This window comes from Salmo trutta, chromosome 1 (assembly GCF_901001165.1).
Source record: "Salmo trutta chromosome 1, fSalTru1.1, whole genome shotgun sequence".
Lineage (NCBI taxonomy): Eukaryota > Metazoa > Chordata > Actinopteri > Salmoniformes > Salmonidae > Salmo > Salmo trutta.
This window is the reverse complement of record NC_042957.1, coordinates 15,313,825-15,337,616: the sequence shown is the minus strand read 5'-3', so window position 1 is coordinate 15,337,616 and position 23,792 is coordinate 15,313,825.

Below are 23,792 nucleotides of genomic sequence, written 5' to 3'. Positions count from 1 at the left end.
AGTAACTAGAATATGCATATAATTATTGGCTTTGGATAGAAAAAAAACTAAAGTTTCTAAAACTGTTTGAATGGTGTCTGTGAGTATAACAGAACTCATATGGCAGGCAAAAACCTGAGAAGATTCTGAACAGGAAGTGGCCTGTCTGACAAGTTCTTGTTAATCTTGGCTCTTTTTATTGAAGATTGAGGATCTTTGCTGTAACGTGACACTTCCTACGGCTCCCATAGGCTCTCAGAACCCGGGAAAAAGCTGAATGATATCGAGGCAGCCCCAGGCTGAAACACATTATCGCGTTTGGAAAGTGGCCGATCAGAGGGCCATCAGACTAAGGCTCGTGCACGAGGGGATCCCATGCTTTTACTTTCTCTCTCGTTGAATGTAAACAGGCTTTGCCGGTCGGAATATTATCGCTTTTTTACGAGAAAAGTGGCATAAAAATAGATTTTAAACAGCGGTTGACATGCTTCGAAGTACGGTAATGGAATATTTAGATTTTTTTTGTCACGAAATGCGCCATGCTCGTAACCCTTATTTACCCTTTCGGATAGTGTCTTGAACGCACGAACAAAACGCCGCTATTTGGATATAACAATGGATTATTTGGGACCAAACCAACATTTGTTATTGAAGTAGAAGTCCTGGGAGTGCATTCTGACGAAGACAGCAAAGGTAATAACATTTTTCTTATAGTAAATCTGACTTTGGTGAATGCTAAACTTGCTGGGTGTCTAAATAGCTAGCCCTGTGATGCCGGGCTATCTACTTAGAATATTGCAAAATGTGCTTTCACCGAAAAGCTATTTTAAAATCGGACATATCGAGTGCATAGAGGAGTTCTGTATCTATAATTCTTAAAATAATTGTTATGTTTTTTGTGAACGTTTATCGTGAGTAATTTAGTAAATTCACCGGAAGTGTTCGGTGGGAATGCTAGTCACATGCTAGTCACCTGCTAATGTAAAAAGCTGTTTTTTGATATAAATATGAACTTGATTGAACAGACATGCATGTATTGTATAACATAATGTCCTAAGATTGTCATCTGATGAAGATCATCAAAGGTGAGTGCTGCATTTAGCTGTGGTTTGGGTTTATGTGACATTATATGCTAGCTTGAAAAATGGGTGTCTGATTATTTCTGGCTGGGTACTCTGCTGACCTAATCTAATGTTTTGCTTTCGTTGTAAAGCCTTTTTGAAATCGGACAGTGTGGTTAGATTAACGAGAGTCTTGTCTTTAAAATGCTGTAAAATAGTCATATGTTTGAGAAATTGAAGTAATAGCATTTCTAAGGCATTTGAATAACGCGCCACGGGAGCAAGCGTCCCACCTAGCCCAGAGAGGTTAATCTAACCACACTGTTCAATAAAAAGAGCCAAGATTAACAAGAACTTGTCAGACAGGCCACTTCCTGTTCAGAATCTTCTCAGGTTTTTGCCTGCCATATGAGTTCTGTTATACTCACAGACACCATTCAAACAGTTTTAGAAACTTTAGTTTTTTTTCTATCCAAAGCCAATAATTATATGCTTATTCTAGTTACTGGGCAGGAGTAGTAACCAGATTAAATCGGGTACGTTTTTTATCCGGCCGTGCAAATACTGCCCCCTATCCCCAACAGGTTTTAAATGCACTGTGCATTATCTGGGTTGAATGCTGTAACATCAAAGAATAAAACAATTAATAAAAGTCCCATGATGGTAGTGACTGCCCATTACTGCTTATCACTTATTAACAATCATCTATTCACATTACATTGCGTTAATAAAATATTTGTTTGATTTGATTACTTTATTATTTCATTCCAAGTCATCATCTTATCTCTGTAGAGCTGCTGCCTATGCTGTCTGACAAAATCATGATTTTAGTAGTTCTTCAAAGTAAATAAGGCATACTTTTATGACTACCAATTATCAGTCACTTAGATCATGTATTTTTTAGGTAGAGATACCTCGCAAAGCAACTTCTTTTTATCCCTCTTGCTCATTCTCTCTTCTCTCCATCTCTGTCTGTCAACAAGGTCTCACTGTCTGCTCCACACAGAGCGGACAAGTTAGTGGATGTGCAATGAATTATGGTCATTGTAGTTGATTATGAAATGTTCTGCGTTAAACTATGTAGAATATTGGCCTGTTGGAAACTACAACTCCCTACTACATCACACAGTTCAGGCTTGATCGGATTGTTCCCTACAGAAACTGAGCATCATGCTCACAGAAAAAAACTGAACAAAATAGAATTCTAATAATTGAATTGACTTCGGTCAATTAATTGTTTAAAAAATGAAAAATAACCAACATTCTGGTTAATAGCTAAGCACTACCCTCTTAGTAAATGTGTTAACAAAATATATCTACTCCCAAATATTTAAAATGTGAAATGATTGGGATTCCATAAGTAGAGATGGAGTGCTCCATCAGGGTCTTGAGAGGCAGTAGGCCTTATTTGGTTAGATGCATTTTATAGCTTGAGATGAAGCTGAATTCATCAATGATCTTCAATGCATTTGGGAGTGACTGAGATACATTGTCTAGATGTAGTAAAATGTTGTCTGCGTATAATGAGATAAAGTGATCAGTAGATTTTTGTTAAATTGATGTTATTGCCTTTGATTGACAAATTGCCTGGGCCAGGAGTTCCATGTGTAATAAGAATAGCAAAGGTGAAATTGGATCACTTTGTCTGCTGCTTCTAGTGATTCTGAATGTAGCAGAGCAGATATTGCCTGTTATAACTATGGCTGAGGGATTGGCATATAGTATTTTAATCAAATTAATGCAATTAGAGCCAATTCCCATATGTTCCAAGACGAACCAGCGATATAACCATTCTACTCTATCAAAAGCTTTTTCTGCATCGAGATATAGAACTACCCAAGGAGCTTTTGTTTCGGATGAAGCATCTAAGATATGTAATAGTTGACGGAGGTTATCCGAGGATAAATGCTTTTTAACAAACCCGCTTTGGTCCGTATGGACCAATTTGGGTAAGTAAGTCTTGAGTCGGAACGACAGCATTTTGGAAAACAGTTAAATATCTATAATTATCAAAGACAGGAGGTGAGAATACTGATGTCACATCCTGACCAGTATAAGAGGTTATTTGTTATTGTAGTTTGGTCAGGACGTGGCAGTGGTGTGTTTGTTTAGAGTGTTTCGGGGTTTGTTGGCCTATACATTTTCCCGCTGCATTTTGGTCTAATCAATACGACGCCCGTGACAGAACTACCCACCACAAACGGACCAAGCAGCGGAGGAAGGAGCAGCAGCAGAGCTCTGTGGAGTCATGGACATGGGAAGAGATTCTGGATGGGGCAAGACCTTGGCACCAGGCTGGGGAGTACCGGCGCCCTAAGGAGGAGCTGGAGGCAGCCAAGGTGGAGTGGCGCTATTATGAGGCATTATACGCACCGAGGGGCAAGTGCGAGAGGCAGCGGGTAGTTTGGCTGGGCCTAGGGTAAGCCCTAAGCCAACTTCCCGTGTTTATTATGGGGAGCGTTTGGCAGTGAGAGCACCGGTGTATGCGGAAGTGCGCACGATCTCGCCCATGCGCACGCACAGTCCGGTGCGAGCGATCCCAGCTCCTCGCAAGTGCCGTGCTAGAGTGGGCATCCAGTCGGGTAGGAGTATGCCTGCACAGCACATCTGGCCACCAGTGTGCCTCCTAGGCCCAGGCTACCCTACGCCTGCTCTACGCACGGCAGCCATCAAGCCTCCGCACAGCCCAGTTCGCCATGTACCAGCACTCCGCTCGTGCAGGGCTACTGTTACCATCCAGCCAGGATGGGTTGTGTAGGCGGTGCACTCCAGACCGCCGGTGCCTACTCATGGTCCAGTACGTCGCTCTAGCCTTGAGGTGCGTGTTTCCAGTCTGGCGTCTCCAAAGCCAGCACCACGCACCAGGCCTCCAGTGCGTCAGCCCAGTCCAGTACGTCCTGTTCCCACTTCTCGCACTAGCCTTGGGGTGCGTGTCCCCAGTCTGGTACCTCCAGTACCAGCCCCACGCACCAGGCCTCCAGTACGTCAGCCCAGTCCAGTACGTCCTGCTCCTGCTCCTCACACTAGCCCTGTGGTACGTGTAAATAGTCTGGCGTCTCCAAAGCCAGCCCCACGCATCAGGCTTTCAGTGCGCAGTCCCCGTCCAGAGCTTCCAACAACAGTACCCCGTCCAGAGCTTCCGGCGACAGTACCCCATCCAGAGCTTCCGGCGACAGTACCCCGTCCAGAGCTTCCGACGACAGTACCCCGTCCAGAGCTTCCGGCGACAGTTCCCCGTCCAGAGCTTCCGGCGACGGCCTACAGTCCGGAACCGAGAGAGACTGCCTACAGTCCGGAACCGAGAGAGACGGCCTACAGTCTGGAACCGAGAGAATCGGCCTACAGTCCGGAACCGAGAGAGTCGCCCTACAGTCCGGAACTGGCGCAGCTAGAGTCGCCCTTCAGTCCGGAGCTCCCAGAGTTGCCCGCCAGTCCGAGGTCTCCAGCGACGCGCATCAGCCCGAGGTCTTTAGCGATGCGCCTTAGTCCAGAGACTTCGGGAGGAGTAATATATAATAACCAGTTAGCGGGGGTGGACAGGTTAGGTTGTGGAGTAAGGCCGGAGCCTGAGCCACCTCCGTAGTAGGAGGTTGGGGAGGGGGGGTGTAGCACAAGAACTGTCGGTGACGGTGGCCACCCTCCCTTCCCTCCCTTTAGTTTGGGATTACTTTTGTTTTGGGTTTATTTTTGTGTTTTTGTTTAAGGTGCATCCGGGGTCTGCACCTTTTGGGGGGTACTGTCACGTCCTGACCAGTATAAGGGGTTATTTGTTATTGTAGTTTGGTCAGGATGTGGCAGGGGTGTGTTTGTTTAGAGTGTTTCGGGGTTTGTTGGGTTATGTTCTTGTTAGTCTATTTCTATGTTAGTTCTAGTATGTCTATTTCCTGGTTTAGTGTTTGTTGCACCTGACGGGACTGTTTGGAGTCGTTTGTTTTTGTATACGTGTTTATTTTGTTTTTCCTTCTTCAAATATAAAAAGAAGATGAGTATACATTTTCCCGCTGCGTTTTGGTCCACTCCTTACGTTAATCATGACAACTGGATGGTATCCTTACTTTTTCTTTTTTTTAAACCTAATTAGTGCTATATTCACATCTCTCCCATATGAACCTTTGTGAACAGCTGTATTAATAATTTCGAGCAATAATGGACCCAATTGATTCCAAAATGTTTAAAAAGAATACAATCCCATTCAGGTGATTTGTCTTTATTCATAATATCCAATGCCCTTTTGAGTACATTGAGTGAGATTTGGGCTCCCAGCGAGGTGGCTTCCTCTGTTCAGAGAAGAGGAGCCTGGCTTATGTTGATTTACAATCAGAGGTGTACAGTTCTTTATAGAACCAGGACAATCTTTGATTGATTAATTTGGGTTATGATATTAATTCCCCTGTTTCGGGTTCAATAGTTGCTATATCAGCTAATTGATCATTACTGCGTAGCTTGTTGGCCAGTAAGCGACGGAGATAATTATCATGGAAGTAATGGAGAGTCATACTCGATGGCTCGCAAATTCTCCTATCTGTCTTATAAATAAATAAAGTTCTATCTTGACTTTGGAAGGCGCTACCTGGTCTGAAAATAGTGTTTGTTGAGAATGTTCTAACACAGTTAACATCTTCTTTAATTGTGATTTATTCAACCCAGATGCAAATGCAGTTGCTTTATTTATAATAAAACCTTGGGTGGCATACCATAGAATCAGGGGGTCATCGACTGAATTTGTATGGATCATTATGAATTAATTTAGTTACATTTCAAACTTATCACAGAATGTAGGATTTTGTTGTAATGAAACGTTGAAATGTCATCTTGTGGCTTTTTTAGGAGATTCTGAAATGTGAAGTTGGCAGTAGTAAGCGTAGTGGTCAGACAAGCTCATGTGTTGAATTTCTGTTTTCTTGATTGAAATCGATTCGTGAGCTTCATTTATGCCTGTGTGAGTGGAAATTGTACTCTTTTGCTGTAGGATTATGTGCTCGCCAGGCATCAATTAAGTTGTTATCATAGAGTATGTGCTGGAGAGACTTAGTTGAGTGTGGATTTTTGTTGGTCTTATTAGATTTTTCCCACACGTCCAACATGGCATTAATATCTGTCCCAATAACCAGATGGAATTCAGTTCATTCTAACAAAAATGCTGTTCAGAGAATCAAAAAGTGTAGGATCGTATGAATTTGGAGGGTACACAAAAATAAAGACAATTTTCTTTCCATTATGGATACATTTATGGAAAGTGATTCTGCCTTCTTGGTCTTCGCCTTTACCCAAGATGGTAATTTTGTGTTTCTTATGTATCATTATGATTACACCTTTAGTTTTGTTTGGGGCTGATGGAAAAAGCAACCAATTTGTACAAATGTTTCTATTCTATGTGCATGTGCAGGTGTGTTTCTTGGAGCATTGCTATAATGTATCAACATGGTTTCTTGCTAGGATTTCAAGACAGCTGAAAGTTTAATAGGACAGTTTAGGCCTTTCAAATTCCAAGAGAGAATAGCCATTGTTTTACAAAAAATAATGTGTTAATAATATTGTAATTGTTATCCCCACCCCCTTTCCTATTCACCAACCCCCCATCCCTGGCCCATAGCCCTAACCATTTTCCATTCACCTTTAAATTCAACCTTTAAATTTGCAGACTTGATGAATTAGGGTGGGTAATGAAAAATGAAATAAAATGAAAACAATTTGGCAAAATATAAAAACAGAAATGTAAGCCTAAACAGTCAAACAGGGTGGCTGTAGAAGTAATAGCTCCGGATCCATTATCATTATCAATACTGTCTAAATTACCCTAAACATAATGTACCCTCAATTTGTGTTAAGCATGTATATGCTCTATACTATACCATATACAAAAACATTTTTAAAAGGATATGTTAATGGAAAGAAATGCAGTCTATGATCTAGATTCTAGATCTTCACAATAATGAATCATGGCCTGTCGGCCAAGTTCTGTCCTCCCTGGAAGAAAAATGTAGCAACGGAGGGGGACAGCCATACTTTTTTTTCATAAATAAGGACTTGTGTGGTTGTCACGACTTCTGCCAAAGTCGGTTCCTCTCCTTGTTCGGGCAGTGTACGGCAGTCGACGTCACCGGTCTTCTAGCCATCGCCGATCCATTTTTCATGTTCCAATTGTTTTGTCTTGTTTTCACACACACCTAGTTTCAATTCCCTAATTACATGTTGTATATTTTCCCTCTGTTTCTCCAATGTCCTTGTCGGGAATTGTTTATTTGTAAGTACTCGTGCTATGTGTTACTGGTGCGCTACGGGTTTTGTACCCATGTGTTTGTTGTTTTGTATGCCGTTAGTTTTATATATTAAACTGCTCCGGCTATTCACCAAGTTCAGCTCTCCTGCGTTTGACTTCCTTGCCACCAGTTATACCCTTACAGTGGTATCCCATATGGGACTGGCCATCTATCCTAAACAGTTTAGCCCATAGTATCCTGAGACCTGAAAAAAATAAGAACATTTTTGAAAAAATGATGTTATTGATATTTTATTGTAAGTGCAAAATTGTCCTCTGTAGTGGTCATTAGGACATAAATTCATAAAAATGTACATTACAGTCAATGGGTACAATGGGTGAAAAACATAGCTGCGGCATCTGGGTGTCCACTACAGAGGACATTTCTTGATAAGCTCTTATTTAGCTCTTAATATTTAGCTCTTAATAGCTCTTTAATATGAAAAAAATATTACACAGTCTTGACAACTAAATGTGCCATTCCTGAGATATTCACTTACTAGAAACAATTTAAACATTTTAATTAATAATTACACACTTCTTTTCAAATTTCCATTAAATGGGCTAATTTTGACGACAGCCAATTTTTTTAAGAACCAGGAAGATAAAGTTGTCAAGGTCATACCCCCAGACATGTGATATCACTGAAAAGCCCAGAATGTCCTCTCGAAGGGACAATAGGACTTAATACAGTGGCTTGTACAGCCTCAGAGATAAGGACCAAGAATGGATGTCCACTAGAGAGGAGAAAAATGAATTGCTGGGTCTCAGGAGGATAGGGATGCAATGCACTGTAGCCCCACAAGGAAGCAATCCCAGTCTGTATGACACTTCAATATATTGTCCATTGTTCATTAATTGCCATGTCATCATTGTCTAAATTTCCTGGACCATAGGCAATATAATAAAAATTAATTCCAATGTCCAGCATTTATTATTATTAATGGTAATAATAGTGTTACTTTTACCCAATTGAGGGGGTGTCCTCATCATAGATGTATGCTGAGGGCAGCATCACAGCAATGGCTGCTTAATTGTGCGTGGATAGCATACCTGTAACGGCCGTCGAAGGGAGTAGACCAAGGCGCAGCGTGGTGAGTGCTCATCATGTATTTATTGTACTGAGAACACATAAACAAAGAAACAAAAACCGACAGCCAAACAGTTCTGTCAGGTCAGCAACACTAAACAGAAATTAACCACCCACAAAACCCAAAGGAAAAACAGGCTACGTAAGTATGGCTCCCAATCAGCGACAACGATGTACAGCTGTCCCTGATTGAGAGCCATACCAGGCCAAAAAAAAGAAATACAAAACATAGAAAAAAGGACATAGAATGCCCACCCTAGTCACACCCTGGCCTAACCAAAATAGAGAACAAAACCCTCTCTATGGCCAGGGCGTGACAATACCTGAATATTGAACCAGTCAAATTGGGGTTAGCCTAGATCTGTCGGCTCTTCCCCTTGTGTGTTGGGTTTGATGTGATTCTCCAAGAAGTCTTGAGCCTCCTTGGCAGTGGAAAATGTATATGTTGTATTCTGGAAGGTCAAGATAAGTTTTGCCGGGTGGATGAAGCCGCATCTCAGGTTAGCTTGCGTAGCTGGGATCTCACTTTGTCGTAGGTCTCCCTCTGTTTCAGCAGTTCAGCACTCAGATCTGGGTAGATGCTGATCCCCTTCTCTACATAGGTAAGATGTAGAGAAGAGGACCCCCGATTCAGCTGCGAGGCAATAATATGCCATTTTACTTCAAAGTTGTTGATTCGTTCAATCATACACTGAGATCCATTTTAGAGAGGACCAATGTTTATCAGCGGCATGAGATCCAGCTTCTCCTGTCCAAACAGTTCATAGAAAAGATTGAAGGAAGTTGGGTTGCCCGATTCCATACCAGTTTCAAGTCCTGTGACCCGCACTTTGAATTTATGGGAATGATTTCCGATTGATTCTCTTTTATTTTTTAGGAGATTGATCCCCTTCTAGCTTAGATCCCCTCGGTCATATTGGCCACTGTCTCCAAACTTTCCACTTTAGTTTGAGTAGGTATTCACTTTAGTGAGCAGTGCAAGAGATGAATTTTTCTGTTTTAATTGCAAGTTCATGGCAGAGGTAATTTCCTCACAAACAATCTCTTGGATAGTAGTGGCCAACTCTTTCTGTTATCGGGTGTTGAGAGCCGCCATGTTCCCAAATTTGAACTGTGAACGGACAGAATACGCCAGCTGCTGGAGCAAAATGGACCTGCTATTATTCCTTGTAATACAGTGAACATCCCACACCTTAATGTGATGTTGTGATGTTATATGCTGTCTGTTAATTCATAGTTATTTTGCGAAAGAAAGCCACGAGAAAGCCAGGCATTTCAATGCATGCCACCGGATCCGGAACACCCGAAACGTCCCTTCCTCACTCAGTACATTACTGAACTTTAATGTAGAACTATAGTCTAAGCTCTTACTTCCTTTTTGTGCATTCATTCTTCTAGTTTACTGTAATGGTTTGAATTCAACAGAAGTTTAGCCAGAAATTAGCTGGGATTCTTCTGTAGTAGTACCACCAGTTCATACATAATTATTCATAACACATCACACTGGACCACCGTCAAGAGAAACAATGCCCTTCTCACCTCTTCTAAGCGCATGCATGAGATCTAATTTTCATGATAATTTAGGTTCTCAGTGGTGCGCCTGAGTCGTTGTTGAATTTATGTTGCAATTCCTCCTTGATTCATTAGCTCCTGAACTGTTAATCTGTTCCCCTGCTTATTAGGAAATGAGATTAATGTTTCGCTAAGAGAGACAATAATGCAAATGACTTCTGAGATAAAGCCACCGTTGCCATTTTAATTTCTCCTTTCTTTGATTTGGATGTGGACTGAGTATTCCTATGCTAATTCCCAAACATAACTTGGATGTTGAGTTGGATGGGCTGTCATTTAATTGCTGGGAGGCATCCAACGTGGCTTACTTACATGCAACTAATGGATGTAAGACATACACAGACACTCATGGCTGGGTAATGGAGATTCAAAAATGCAGCATTTATCTCAACGTGATGGAGAATCACAGTTCATCTGGCAGGCCTACGCATCGCTATTGGGTCTCCATATCTTTTCTATTCTGCAACTGCACTGATATAAAGACTAAATGGACTTTTAATGTGCATTTACATGGAATTTAAATGCACATTAAAAGTCAATTTAGTTGCTACTATCACAGTTACGTAAATGTGAAGAAAGCACTAGCACACCTGGCTTGAGAGGCAGCATGTTTCCCAGTGTTTCCATTTCCAAGAAGGTGAAACGTGGTGTGACATGACGTGGCCAATTCTAACTAACCATATAGTTAGAGGCTAATACTAAATTATGATCAAGTCTAACAAGATAATACCAAATAAGGCTAAAGGAAATGGCCACATTCTGTTTGTCAGACTGAGGAAGGACACCAGATGAAGATAGACCCATCACCTTTCCTGACACTGTCTGACAGGTGTTTGTGTGTGTGTGCGCATGTGCATACGTGCGTGCAAGTCTGTATTTGTATGTGTGTTCTTGCATGCTTGTCTGTATGTGCATGTGTATGTGCATGTGTGTCTACCTGGGGGAGCACAGCCGAGCAGAACTGTGGTGTCCTAATTACTGTGTGACGGGTGCCTGATCCTGTTTCTCTCAGCACTGTTGACCCTACTGCTGCTCTTAATGGGCCCGGGGGTGCCAGGGAGCTAGGGAGGGGGTGTAATAAATAAATAATCTCATGTCTCTCTACCTCTCTACCTCTCAATCCCTAGTTTCTGTCTCTACCTCTCTCAACCTTTCTCTCTCTCTTCCCCTCAATACCGCTCAACTTCACCCCCTCTCTAGCACCCTCTCCACTTCTCCCTTTTTCTACCTCTCCACATTTCTCTCTCTCTCTTTCTCTCTTTCTCCGTCTCTATCTCTACAGCTGATGGTTTCCTAAAATGTGGTTGTTATAAGGTGCACTAGCATGACTAATCAGTCATACTGTAGGAATGTCTCGAGGTAGACTCAGGGAAACATCCTGCACAGCGGGGTGACCTCATACATAGCGGGGAGACTTCCTACAAAGCAGGGAGACTTCCAACACTACAGGGAGACTTCCAACACAGCTGGGAGACTTCCTACACAGCAGGGATAATTCCTACACAACAGGGAGACTTACTACACAGCTGGGAGAATTCCTACACAGCTGGGAGACTTCCTACACAGCTGGGAGACTTCCTACACAGCAGGGATAATTCCTACACAACAGGGAGACTTCTTACACAGCTGGGAGACTTCCTACACAGCTGGGAGACTTTCTGCACAGCGAGGAGACTTCCTACACAGCATGGAGTCTTCCTAAAGTCAGGGAGACTTCCTACACAGCAGGAAACTTCCTACACAGCGGGGCGACTTCCTACACCGCAAGGAGCCTTCTTACACAGCGGGCGACTTCCTGCTTTTACACAATCAAAACAACAACATAAGAGAGTGACTGAAGGACGAACTAACAGACTGGCTGAAGTGAATGAAGATCCCTTTGGCAGCTCTCCTCTCCTCTTCTCTCAGTCTCCAGTGTGCTGGTGGTGGAACGTGGATCAGGCTCAGCCCGGCCAGCTGGCTCTTCATTGGAGGGACCTACAGTGACAGCATGGGAGGCAAGCCAACACTAACTGTCAGCGCTCAGAGGCCTGCCAGACAGCCAGCAATGATAAACTATGACCACTCCAGTCTAGTTTATTTGATTTTGTAACGGGAGACAATCTAATAAGATTAGATTTGCTATAATCTTGCAGATATTTTGATTCTTTGGATCCTCATTAGATGTTACTTAACATCAGCTATACTCTTTCTAGGGTCCGCACACAAGATGAAAAAACAATCATAACCATACTGTATATCTGACAATAGATTCCCTCTGCATTGATCTGTCAAGTATCATTATTAGGAAGGAAATTGATACATTTCTCAGATCAAATGAAGTCGCATCCTGTCATTACAGCTGTGTTATATAAATATGTTTTGGTTTGTTAAGCTATAGAGTGTAGGCTGAAAGGCCTAACTCAATATTTTTTACATTTATACTTGTTTATCTTATCAGGTTTTAAGATATGACCCATGTGCAGACAGTGTTGAAGAAACAAAAGTTTATTCTTTAAACAGGGGCAGGCAAACGACAGGTCAAGGCAGGCAGGGGTCAATAATCCAGAGAGGGTGTAAAGTACCGGAACAGTAGGCTGGCTCAGGGTCAGGTCAGGCAGAGGTCGGTAATCCAGAGTAGAGGGGCAAAGGTACAGGACTACAGGCAGGCTCAGGGTCAGGGGCAGGCAGAACGGTCAGAACCGGGTAACTAGAAAACAGGAGCAAGGAACAGGCGGGAGCAGGGAAACAAAACGCTGGTAGGCTCTACAAACAAAATGAACTGGCAACAGACAAACAGAGAACACAGATATAAATACACAGGGGATAATGGGGAAGATGGGCGACACCTGGAGGGGGTGGAAACAAGCACAAAGACAGGTGAAACAGATCAGGGTATGACAAATATTTTATTCAATACTTTAGGTCTCTATCTTTTTTTTATACCAATGTGGGCTATCTAATTCCAAGAGGAGGGTAATTACAAGAGGAGGGTAATAACAAGATGAGGGTAGTTACAAGATGAGGGTAATAACAAGATGAGGGTAGTTAAAGGATGAGGGTCATAACAAGATGAGGGTAGTAACAAGATGAGGGTAGTTACAAGATGAGGGAAGATACAAGATGAGGGTAATAACAAGATGAGGGTAATAACAAGATGAGGGTAGTTACAATATGAGGGTAGTTAAAGGATGAGGGTCATAACAAGATGAGGGTAATAACAAGATGAGGGTAGTTACAAGATGAGGGAAGATACAAGATGAGGGTAGTTAAAAGATGAGGGTAATAAGATGAGGGTAATAGCAAGATGAGGGTAATAACAAGATGAGGGTAGTTACAATATGAGGGTAGTTATAGGATGAGGGTAATAACAATATGAGGGTAATAACAAGATGAGGGTAGTTACAATATGAGGGTAGTTAAAGGATGAGGGTCATAACAAGATGAGGGTGATAACAAAATGAGGGTAGTTGTAGGATGAGGGTAATAACAATATGAGGGTAGTTAAAGGATGAGGGTGATAACAAGAGGAGGGTAATAACAAGATGAGGGTAGTTATAGGATGAGGGTAATAACAAGATGAGGGTAGTTAAAGGATGAGGGTGATAACAAGAGGAGGGTAATAACAAGATGAGGGTAGTTATAGGATGAGGGTAATAACAAGATGAGGGTAATAACAAGATAAGGGTAACCTCAAAGGTTTAACCCCCTGTCTCTATCTCCCTGCCCCTCTCCCTGTGTCCACCCTTTCTCTGTCTTCCCCTCTCTCTCACCCTCCCTTTCTCTTTCTCCATCCCTCATTCCCTCTGACTCTTTTCTCTCTCACCCTTCTTCCTCTCTCTCTCTCCCCTCTCGGAGGCAGTGAGTAGTGAGGCTGAGTAGACATTACATACACTATGTATTTTGCCAGATGTTATTGCACGCTGCTGATTTCAGAAGGTGCTGTGACAATGTCATTAACTTCAAGGAAATCTGATTCCCTCTCTCTTTCCCAGAGGCGGATGAAAAAAGAAGGAATGGGATTCCAGAAGGCTATTATATTTTGTGAGATGAGGAAGGAGCCCATCACAGTGGGATTATAAAGCGCTGTAGCATTAGACAGGCCAGAACCATTCTCCTGTAGACTAATGAGATATGTTCAACACATGATACCTACAGAATGGGCTAAATGAAAATGACAGAATCACGTCTGTCCATTTTTGAGCCAAGGATATAGCTTTTTATGGCTTATGCTGGTGATGTCACTAGCCTGCCAAGTAGAAGGATATCACAGTGGTAGGATTAGAATGCCCTTGTAGTGTGAATTAGAATTGTGGTGCAATATCAGATATATTATGTATTTATTGAATTTTCTCTTGCAAATGTACAAGGCTCAGGTAGATGCTGGCACTGAGCTTTGGAAATATGGCCCCTTGTCAAGCGTTCCACTTTCATAGTCCCACTGTAGACTACTGTAAATGATCTTACATTGGTGGAAGAAAACGAGAGGTGATAACACCTGCTGACCGTATTACCAGTGTATTGATTTGTGCTCTGTGGCCGCTGAGTAAAGGGAAACCGGCGTAATCCTGTTTACAGCTTCCTGCAGAATCACTATCTCAGATAGGGAACTTTCACAGGTAAGGTTGTAACTGTTCATTTCTACGGTGCCATCGGGGAGGAGTTGCTCTTTGCATGGCAGCTTTTCAGGCTGACAATGCACATACGTTTTTCTCATACACAAGCTTATCATTTACATAATGTACACACATACTCATTAAGCCCCCTCCTCTCTTCCTTCTCTCTTCGTCTGTCTGTCTGTCTGTCTGTCTGTCTGTCTGTCTGTCTGTCTGTCTGTCTGTCTCGCTCTCTCTCTCTCTCTCTCTCAATTCAATTCAAGGGGCTTTATTGGCATAGGAAACATATGTTAACATTGCAAAGCAAGTGAAGTAGATAATAAACAAAAGAGAAATAAAAAATAAAAATGAACAGTAAACATCACACTCACAGAAGTTCCAAAAGAATAAAGACATTACAAATGTCGTATTATGTATATATACAGTGTTGTAACGATGCGGAAATGGTTAAAGTACAAAAGGGAAAATAAATAAACATAAATATGGGTTGTATTTACAATGGTGTTTGTTCTTCACTGGTTGCCCTTTTCTTGTGGCAACAGGTCACACATATTGCTGCTGTGATGGCACACTGTGGTATTTCACCCAGTAGATATGGGAGTTTATCAAAATTGTGTTTGTTTTCGAATTCTTTGTGGATCTGTGTAATCTGAGGCAAATATGTGTCTCTAATATCGTCATACATTTGGCAGGAGGTTAGGAAGTGCAGCTCAGTTTCCACCTCATTTTGTGGGCAGTGTGCACAAAGCTTGTCTTCTCTTGAGAGCCAGGTCTGCCTACGGCGGCCTTTCTCAATAGCAAGGCTATGCTCACTGAGTCTGTACATAGTCAAATCTTTCCTTAAGTTTGGGTCAGTCACAGTGGTCAGGTATTCTGCCACTGTGTACTCTCTGTTTAGGGCCAAATAGCATTCTAGTTTGCTCTGTGTTTTTGTTAATTCTTTCCAATGTGTCAAGTAATTATCTTTTTGTTTTCTCATGATTTGGTTGGGTCTAATTGTGTTGCTGTCCTAGGGCTTTGTGGGGTCTGTTTCACTCACTCACTCACTCACTCACTCACTCACTCACTCTCCTCTCTCTCTCTCTAACTGTCTGATGTCTAAAACTGATTCTCTGTCAGCAGATAAAAGGCCTTATCATAAAGGTCTTTTTTTTCTTTAAACCTCTGTAGCCCCTTGATGTATTATTCATCATTGATGAAATTTGACAACCTTTTATATATTTTCATTTTTTTCCAACTTGTTGTGTAATAACAACACAGTGTCTTTTCTGACTGTACTGTCAGTCTGGTGGCTCTGAGAGCTCCAGTATAGTCTCAATTTTAGCAGTCAGGCCATATTAGCATACATATCTCCATGTTGGGGGACCACTGGGTCCTCATCAGATAGGATTAAAGAAGCGAGACTGTCTGAGCAGAACAGATTTAAATACAGAGGAGAGGGACTGAGGGGGATAGAGGGATAGAGAGAGAGAGAGCGAGAGATGTGGGGAAGAAGAAAGAGAAAGAGAGTGGGAGTAATGGTATGAACTGTATCATCAAAATGTGCAGTATAGATTTGCAGAAAACAAAAGTGTTACAACTGAGGGGGAGAAGGATAGGGAGTGAATTGGGACCAGCTGTCAGAGTGGAGGTGTACAGACCACTGCTCACCATCCTGGCTGTTTCCGCCAACACTTTGGAATCACTATCCCTCTCTACCCTCTCCAAAGAGCTCCTAGTCACTACACCCTTCCATGATTAATCCCCATTTCTCTATTTCAATTTGATAAGCCCAGCACATCAATAATGTACTTGGGTGTATGTGTGCCTGGTGTGTGTGTGTGGATGGGTGGGTGGGGGGGGGGGGGGGGGGGGGGGGTCTGTGTGTGTGCATTATAGTTTCTCATTGGATCTCTGATCACATAGAGCATTTGCAAAAAGGTTGTTAATCAATAGTGGATGGGCTAATGTATTCTGGTTGATACAGAAAGAGACTCAGTATTTCTGTTGTTGCATTCTGAGCAGACCCACACAGATGGAAGCCTCCTCGCCAGTCTCCTGCAGAAGTAGTTTATAGCCTAAGGTTAGTATGTCTCTCCTATAGCGTGTGTCTATAGGCTCTGAGGACTGATTTAAAGGGATACCTAGGATATAATGTATGTCTCTCATCTCTTGTAAGTGACATCAGGTTTTCAAGGTTAGTTCTGGATGTGGAGCTCTTTAGAAAACCCTGCAGCTGTTTTCCTTTAGTTTGGTGTGAAATATTTAGCCGTGTGTCACGTCCTGACCATAGAGAGCTCTTATTTTCTATGGTAGAGTAGGTCAGGGCGTGACTGGGGGGGTTTATCTAGTGTATTTAGTTCTATGTTGTTTGGTTCAAGTTTCTGTTTTTCTATGTTGGGGTTTTTGGATGATCCCCAATTAGAGGCCAGCTGGTCATCGTTGTCTCTAATTGGGGATCATATTTAAGTAGTTGTTTTTCCCACATGTGTTTGTGGGAGATTATTTTGAGTTAGTGCATGTTGCACCTCTGTCGTCACGGTTTGTTGTGTTGTTTATTGTATGTCTTGCACAGTTTGACATGTTAATAAAGATGTGGAACGATACGCACGCTGCACCTTGGTCTCCTTCCTACGACCAGCGTGACACCGTGTGTGATAGCATTCACTTTGATTTGTAGACATGCTGGCAAAATGTTCCTTTAAAAATACGTTTAGACTTTTGAAAAGATGAGAACTGCCTCTCCATACGATGAGAGAGTAAAATGAATGGATGTAAAGTTCTTAAAATGTACGGTACAGTAGAGTGGTATGAACAGCCAAAAGCTTGAGGTAAAAAAAAAACTAATTGACTAGAAGTTTCCCTTTAAAATAGTTACTTGTGGCTGTTGGATCTAAAGGCCAGCTGTTCTTAGATATCCAGTGAGTATTCTCCGCCAGTGGCAGGTCCTGAGTCAGCCCTATACTGTCTCTGTTGTGCCAGGTGAGGAAGGCATCCATCTCTCTCTCTCTATCTCTCTCTCTCTCTCTCTGCCACCACCACATCTCTAACCAGGGCCCTCAACTATGTGCTCCTGTTCTCAGCAGTAAGTACAAACTCAACATGCAGAATAGTCTAGTGCAGAAAACGTGTAGTTGGGCTTCTTGCAAGGCATCTAAGCTAACATCATTTGAGTTGTTGGCAAAAGGCCATGATCATTTTAATAAGGATTTCAGTGATTAAAGTCTAGAGGTTTTATTATTAAAGCTTAGGCAGGAACTATGTGTTCGGAATAGACAGCACTAAGGAAAAGTTACACTTGCACAAAACATATTTCTCACTGGACATCCCCCTCAAGACAATGTGGTTACAGAGACATAATTTGGAATGAGACTCAGTAACAGAGACATAATGGTGTCTGGAGGTTTACTGAGTAATACAGAGTAATACAGAGGAATGACAAACAGGTAAATAATGAGGCCTGAAGGCCATGGATGCCCCTTCGTGTCCCCGCAGGAAATCAGAGCTGTAATGGAGACGAATGTTAGATCAAAACTCTAGTCGCTCATTATCCATCAGATCAAAACTCTAGTCGCTCATTATCCATCAGATCAAAACTCTAGTCGCTCATTATCCATCAGATCAAAACTCTAGTCGCTCATTATCCATCAGATCAAAACTCTAGTCGCTCATTATGCTTCAGATCAAAACTCTAGTCGCTCATTATCCATCAGATCAAAACTCTAGTCGCTCATTATCCATCAGATCAAAACTCTAGTCGCTCATTATCCATCAGATCAAAACTCTAGTCGCTCATTATCCATCAGATCAAAACTCTAGTCGCTCATTATCCATCAGATCAAAACTCTAGTCGCTCATTATCCATCAGATCAAAACTCTAGTCGCTCATTATCCATCAGATCAAAACTCTAGTCGCTCATTATCCATCAGATCAAAACTCTAGTCGCTCATTATCCATCAGATCAAAACTCTAGTCGCTCATTATCCATCAGATCAAAACTCTAGTCGCTCATTATCCATCAGATCAAAACTCTAGTCGCTCATTATGCATCAGATCAAAACTCTAGTCACTCATTATCCAATGACAAAACAACCTGAGCCGATTAAAATCAGTATATGTTCATTCATGAGCAGTGTGCACTTGTCTACAGCTCTGGGCAAACCCCAAGGCATCCCCTTCTTACCAACCAACCCCAAGGCATCCCCTTCTTACCAACCAACCCCAAGGCATCCCCTTCTTACCAACCAAACCCAAGGCATCCTCTTCTTACCAACCAACCCCAAGGCATCCCCTTCTTACCAACCAACCCCAAGGCATCCCCTTCTTACCAACCAACCCCAAGGCATCCCCTTCTTACCAAAAACCCCCAAGGTATCCCCTTCTTACCACCCCCACCTCTCCTGTACCTTTCCTTCCTTTCAAGACAACACCCCCTCAGCATTCCTCTCCCCTGTCCCCCATCTCTCCATCCTTTTCTCGCCTCTCTCCTTCCTCCTTTCCTTTAGAGACCACTCCCTCAACCTCCCTATCCCCTATCCCCCATCTCTCCATCCTTCTCTCGCCTCTCTCCTTCCTTTTTTCCCTTCAGAGACCACCCCCTCAGCATCCCTATCTCCTTCCTAGGAATGCATGGCGTGACAGAGAGCTGAGCTGAGCTCAGCACATTCCCCAAAGAGCCCTTCATCAGCCTGGCCCAGTGCTTCAGTAAACAGCATAGTGGTACACTTGGCCAAATAGCAGACCGGCAGTGGGGCAGGGCTGGGTCGCAGACATTGGATGGATGGGGCATAATGACCCTGCAGGGTCATGACCATCTCTCCATCTCTCTATCCTTCCTTCACTCGTTCTTCTCTCTCCTCTCACTGTCTCTCTTGTTCTCTTTCTCACCTCCTTCTTTCTTTATCCTTCTCTCCTGCTCTCTCTCCATCTCTCTCTCACACTGTCTGTTGATTGGCTGTCACTCCCGACGTGCACTTGGGAATGGCTAATTGCGCCTCTTGCACTCCTCCGCTAAACCTTCCACCCCCTCACGCCCTCACCCCCCAACCCCGTACGCCCCACCCACACCCCGGCCTTCCTGATAGGATGCCGATTGTGGCTGCTACTCACTTTAGACGATCGATGATGTGACTTACTAAACGGCACCCCGTGGAAAGTGCGAGGCACCAAGGCTGTCGTTGGCGCAGCAACATGGGGTAACCTCTGGGGCCGCCTTTGTTTACGTCTTCAAATAAGTTACACACACATGAGTGCATGTACACACATACAGTACACACACACACACACACACACACACACACACACACACACACACACACACACACACAAAAACCTCTGAACGGTGCTCCATTTCAGGGGAGCAGAAGAGTGAGGGTAGTGAAGCACCCTGTTGATGTGTTTTTAAATGGTATTCAGTGGGCGGTGAAGCTAGTGGTTATAAAATGTGGAGCTGCATGGCTTTACAAAATAATTATCCAGATGTCTGCTATGCTAATAAGAAGAAGACCTGAAAGGAACAGTCTGCAAGGAACTGAGATCTGGCCTGGTTACAACTGCCCCACAGGGATAAACTAGTTTGGTTTTATTCCACTGGGTAAGAACGTTGAGGTATAAAGTTCAACCCTTTCTCCTGGAGGGACACTCTTATCTGGCGTGCACCGTTCCCGTGCCTGTTAGGTGTCGTGGCGGCTCATCCTGACAGTCTTGTCAAGTCTTTGTCGAAGTAAACAGCCAGTCACTATGGAGGAATAGAAACGACAGGATGTGGCAAATTACAGTCACAACTTGTCAATCATCCACACCCCAGAGGTCGTTTGTTGTCACACAAATAGCTAAACTTACTAAACTTAGTCACAGGAAAAATGACATTTTCTAAAGGTCTGGGGTTGTGTGCTTCGATGGAGATATCAAAGGGCAGTCAGCTATTTTGGTACAGAAGTGTTTTGTATATAAGTACTGGATGAATAGTCAGTAGAAGTGTTATATATTTTGGAGCTTTGCACACAAGCAAACATTTATTTTGTATGTGAATTGTGATAATGATGCCGCATTATTGCACTTTCTCGTTCTCACACCCAGATATATTTGAAAGTACGCATGCATACTGCTAATATATACAATAAATACATCCACAATTATAAAAACATACAGTGATTTCTTTTGTCCTTTTATTCTGTAAATGGCTGCTTCATGAAGACCCCTTCTGGCATGTCACTGGAGCAGAATATTCCTTTAGAGCTGAAGACATCACACGTTCTGAAAGAGCTGTCACAAATGATCTGGTAAGAAAAATACGGCATGAGTCCCCCTGAGCACAAAACGACAATGGTAAAGAGGTTCCGGAGGAATAAAATGCTTTTTCAAAGGCGATGATGTTTGACAAAAAGCTCCGACATGGCAAAAGGGAAGAAAAACACAACCAAAACAACAACTGCTGTCTTCCTCTCTTAGCATCTACTGTAGCTACAGTGCCTTCAGAAAGTTTTCACACCTCCTTTCTTTTTTCACATTTTGTTGTGTTACAGCCTGAATTTAAAATTGACTGCATTTAGATTTTGTGTCACTGATCTACACACAATACCCCATAATGTCAAGGTGGATTTTTGTTTGTAGTACATTTTAAAAATGAATAACAAATTGAAAGCTGAAATGTCTTTAGTCAATAAGTATTCAACCCCCTTGTTATGGCCATAGCCGCTGGAAGATGTTTGGGGGATGGGGGTGCTGCGATTTTAGTGCCCACTGGGGGGGGGGCTATTTTATCGCCCGCACTACAGTGGGCTAAGTCAGTCGCTAATACAGGACTAGTAAAGGCCCAGTGCGCTACTTTTGTTTTTTTATTGATATTGATTTTTAATTAGGATTTTTCAGTGGGTGCTGTAGCACCACCCTCAGCACCCCTACTTCCTGGGGCTATGTTTATGGCAAGCCTAAATAAGTTGAGGATAAGTTGCATGGATGCATTCTGTGTTTCATTATAGTAGTTAACACTATTTTTTATATGAATTCCACATCTCTGTACCCCACACAAAGAGTCATCTGTAAGGTCCCTCAATCGAGTAGTGAATTTCAAGCACAGATTCAACCACAAAGACCAGGGGGTTTTTTCAATGCCTCGCAAAGAAGGGAAGATGTGTAAAAAAATATCTAAACAGCTAAATATCCCTTTGATCCTGGTGAAGTTATTGATTAGGCTTTGGATGGTGTATCAATACATCCAGTCACTACAAAGATACAGACGTCATTCCTAACTCATTTGCCGGAGAAGAAGAAAACTGCTCAGGGCTTTCACCATGAGGCCAATGGTAATTTAAACAAAGTTACAGACGGCCTCCCGAGTGGTGCAGCAGTCTAAGGCACTGCATCGCAGTGCTTGAGGCGTCACTACAGACCTAGGTTCGATCCCAGGCTGTGTGCAGACCCATGAGGTGGCGCACAATTGGTCCTTGTGTCGTCTGGGTTAGGGGAGGACTTGGCCAGCCTGGATGTCCTTGTCCCATCGCGCTCTAGCGACTCCTTATGGCGTATGCACGCTGACTTCGGTAGCGAGTTGTACAGTGTTTCCTCCGACACATTGGTGCAGCTGGCTTCCGGGTTAAGCGAGCAGTGTGTCAAGAAGCAGTGCGGCTTGGCAGGATTGTGTTTCGGGGGACACATGGCTCTTGACCTTCGCCTCTCCCGAGTCCGTACAGGAGTTGCAGCGATGGGACAAAACTGCAACTACCAACTGGATATCACAAAATAGGGGGGAGAGAAATGTGGTTGAAAAAATATATATATATTGTTACGGAGTTTAATGGTTGTGATATGAAAAAACGTAGGACGGATCAACAACATTGTAGTTACCCCACAGTACTAACCTACAGTGCCTTAAAAAAGTATTCATCCCCCTTGGCGTTTTTCCTATTTTGTTGCATTACAACCTGTAATGTAAATTGATTTTTATTTGGATTTCATGTAATGGACATACACAAAATAGTCCAAAATGTTGAAGTAAAAAAAAAACGGAATAGTGGTGCGTGCATATGTATTCACCCCTTTGCTTTGAAGCCTGTAAATAAGATCTGGTGCAACCAATTACTTTCAGAAGTCACATAATTAGTTAAATAAAGTCCACCTGTGTCTGATCTAAGTGTCACATGATCTGTCACATGATCTCAGTATATATACACCTGTTCTGAAAGGCCCCAGAGTCTGCAAAACCCCTAAGCAAGGGGCACTATGAAGACCAAGGAGCTCTCCAAACAGGTCAGGGACACAGTTGTGGAGAAGTACCGATCAGGGTTGGGTTATAAAAAAATATCATAAACTTTGAACATCCCACAAAGCACCATTAAATCCAATACAAAAAATGGAAAGAATATGGCACCACAACAAACCTGCCAAGAGAGGGCTGCCCACCAAAACACATGGACCAGGCAAGGAGGGCATTAATCAGAGAGGCAACAAAGAGACCAAAGACAACCCTGATGGAGCTGCAAAGCTCCCCAGCGGAGATTGGAGTATCTGTCCATAGGACCACTTTAAGCCATACACTCCACAAAGCTGGGCTTTACGGAAGAGTGTCCAGAAAAAAATAAGCAAACATGTTTGGTGTTTGCCAAAAGACATGTGGGAGACTCCCCAAACAAATGGAAGAAGGTACCCTGGTCAGATGAGACTAAAATTTAGTTTTTTGGCCATCAAGGAAAACGCTATGTCTGGCGCAAACCCAACAACTCGCATCACCCCGAGAACACCATCCCCACAGTGAAGCATGGTGGTGGCAGCATCATGCTGTGGGGATGTTTTTCATCGACAGGGACTGGGAAACTGGTCAGAATTGAATGAATGATGGATGGTGCTAAATACAGGGAAATTCTTGAGGGAAACCTGTTTCAGTCTTCCAGAGATTTGTGACTGGGATGGAGGTTCACCTTCCAGCAGGACAATAACCCTAAGCATACTGCTAAAGCAACACTCAAGTGGTTTAAGGGGAAACATTTAAATGCCTTGGAATGGCCTAGTCAAAGCCCAGACCTCAATCCAATTGAGAATCTGTGGAATGACTTAAAGATTGCTGTACATCAGCGGAACCCATCCAACATGAAGGAGATGGAGCAGTTTTGCCTTGAAGAATGGGCAAAAATCCCAGTGTCTAGATGTGCCAAGCTAATAGAGACATACCCCAAGAGACTTGCAGCTGTAATTGCTGCAAAAGGTGGCTCTACAAAGTATTGACTTTGGGGGGTGAATAGTTATGCATGCTCAAGTTTTC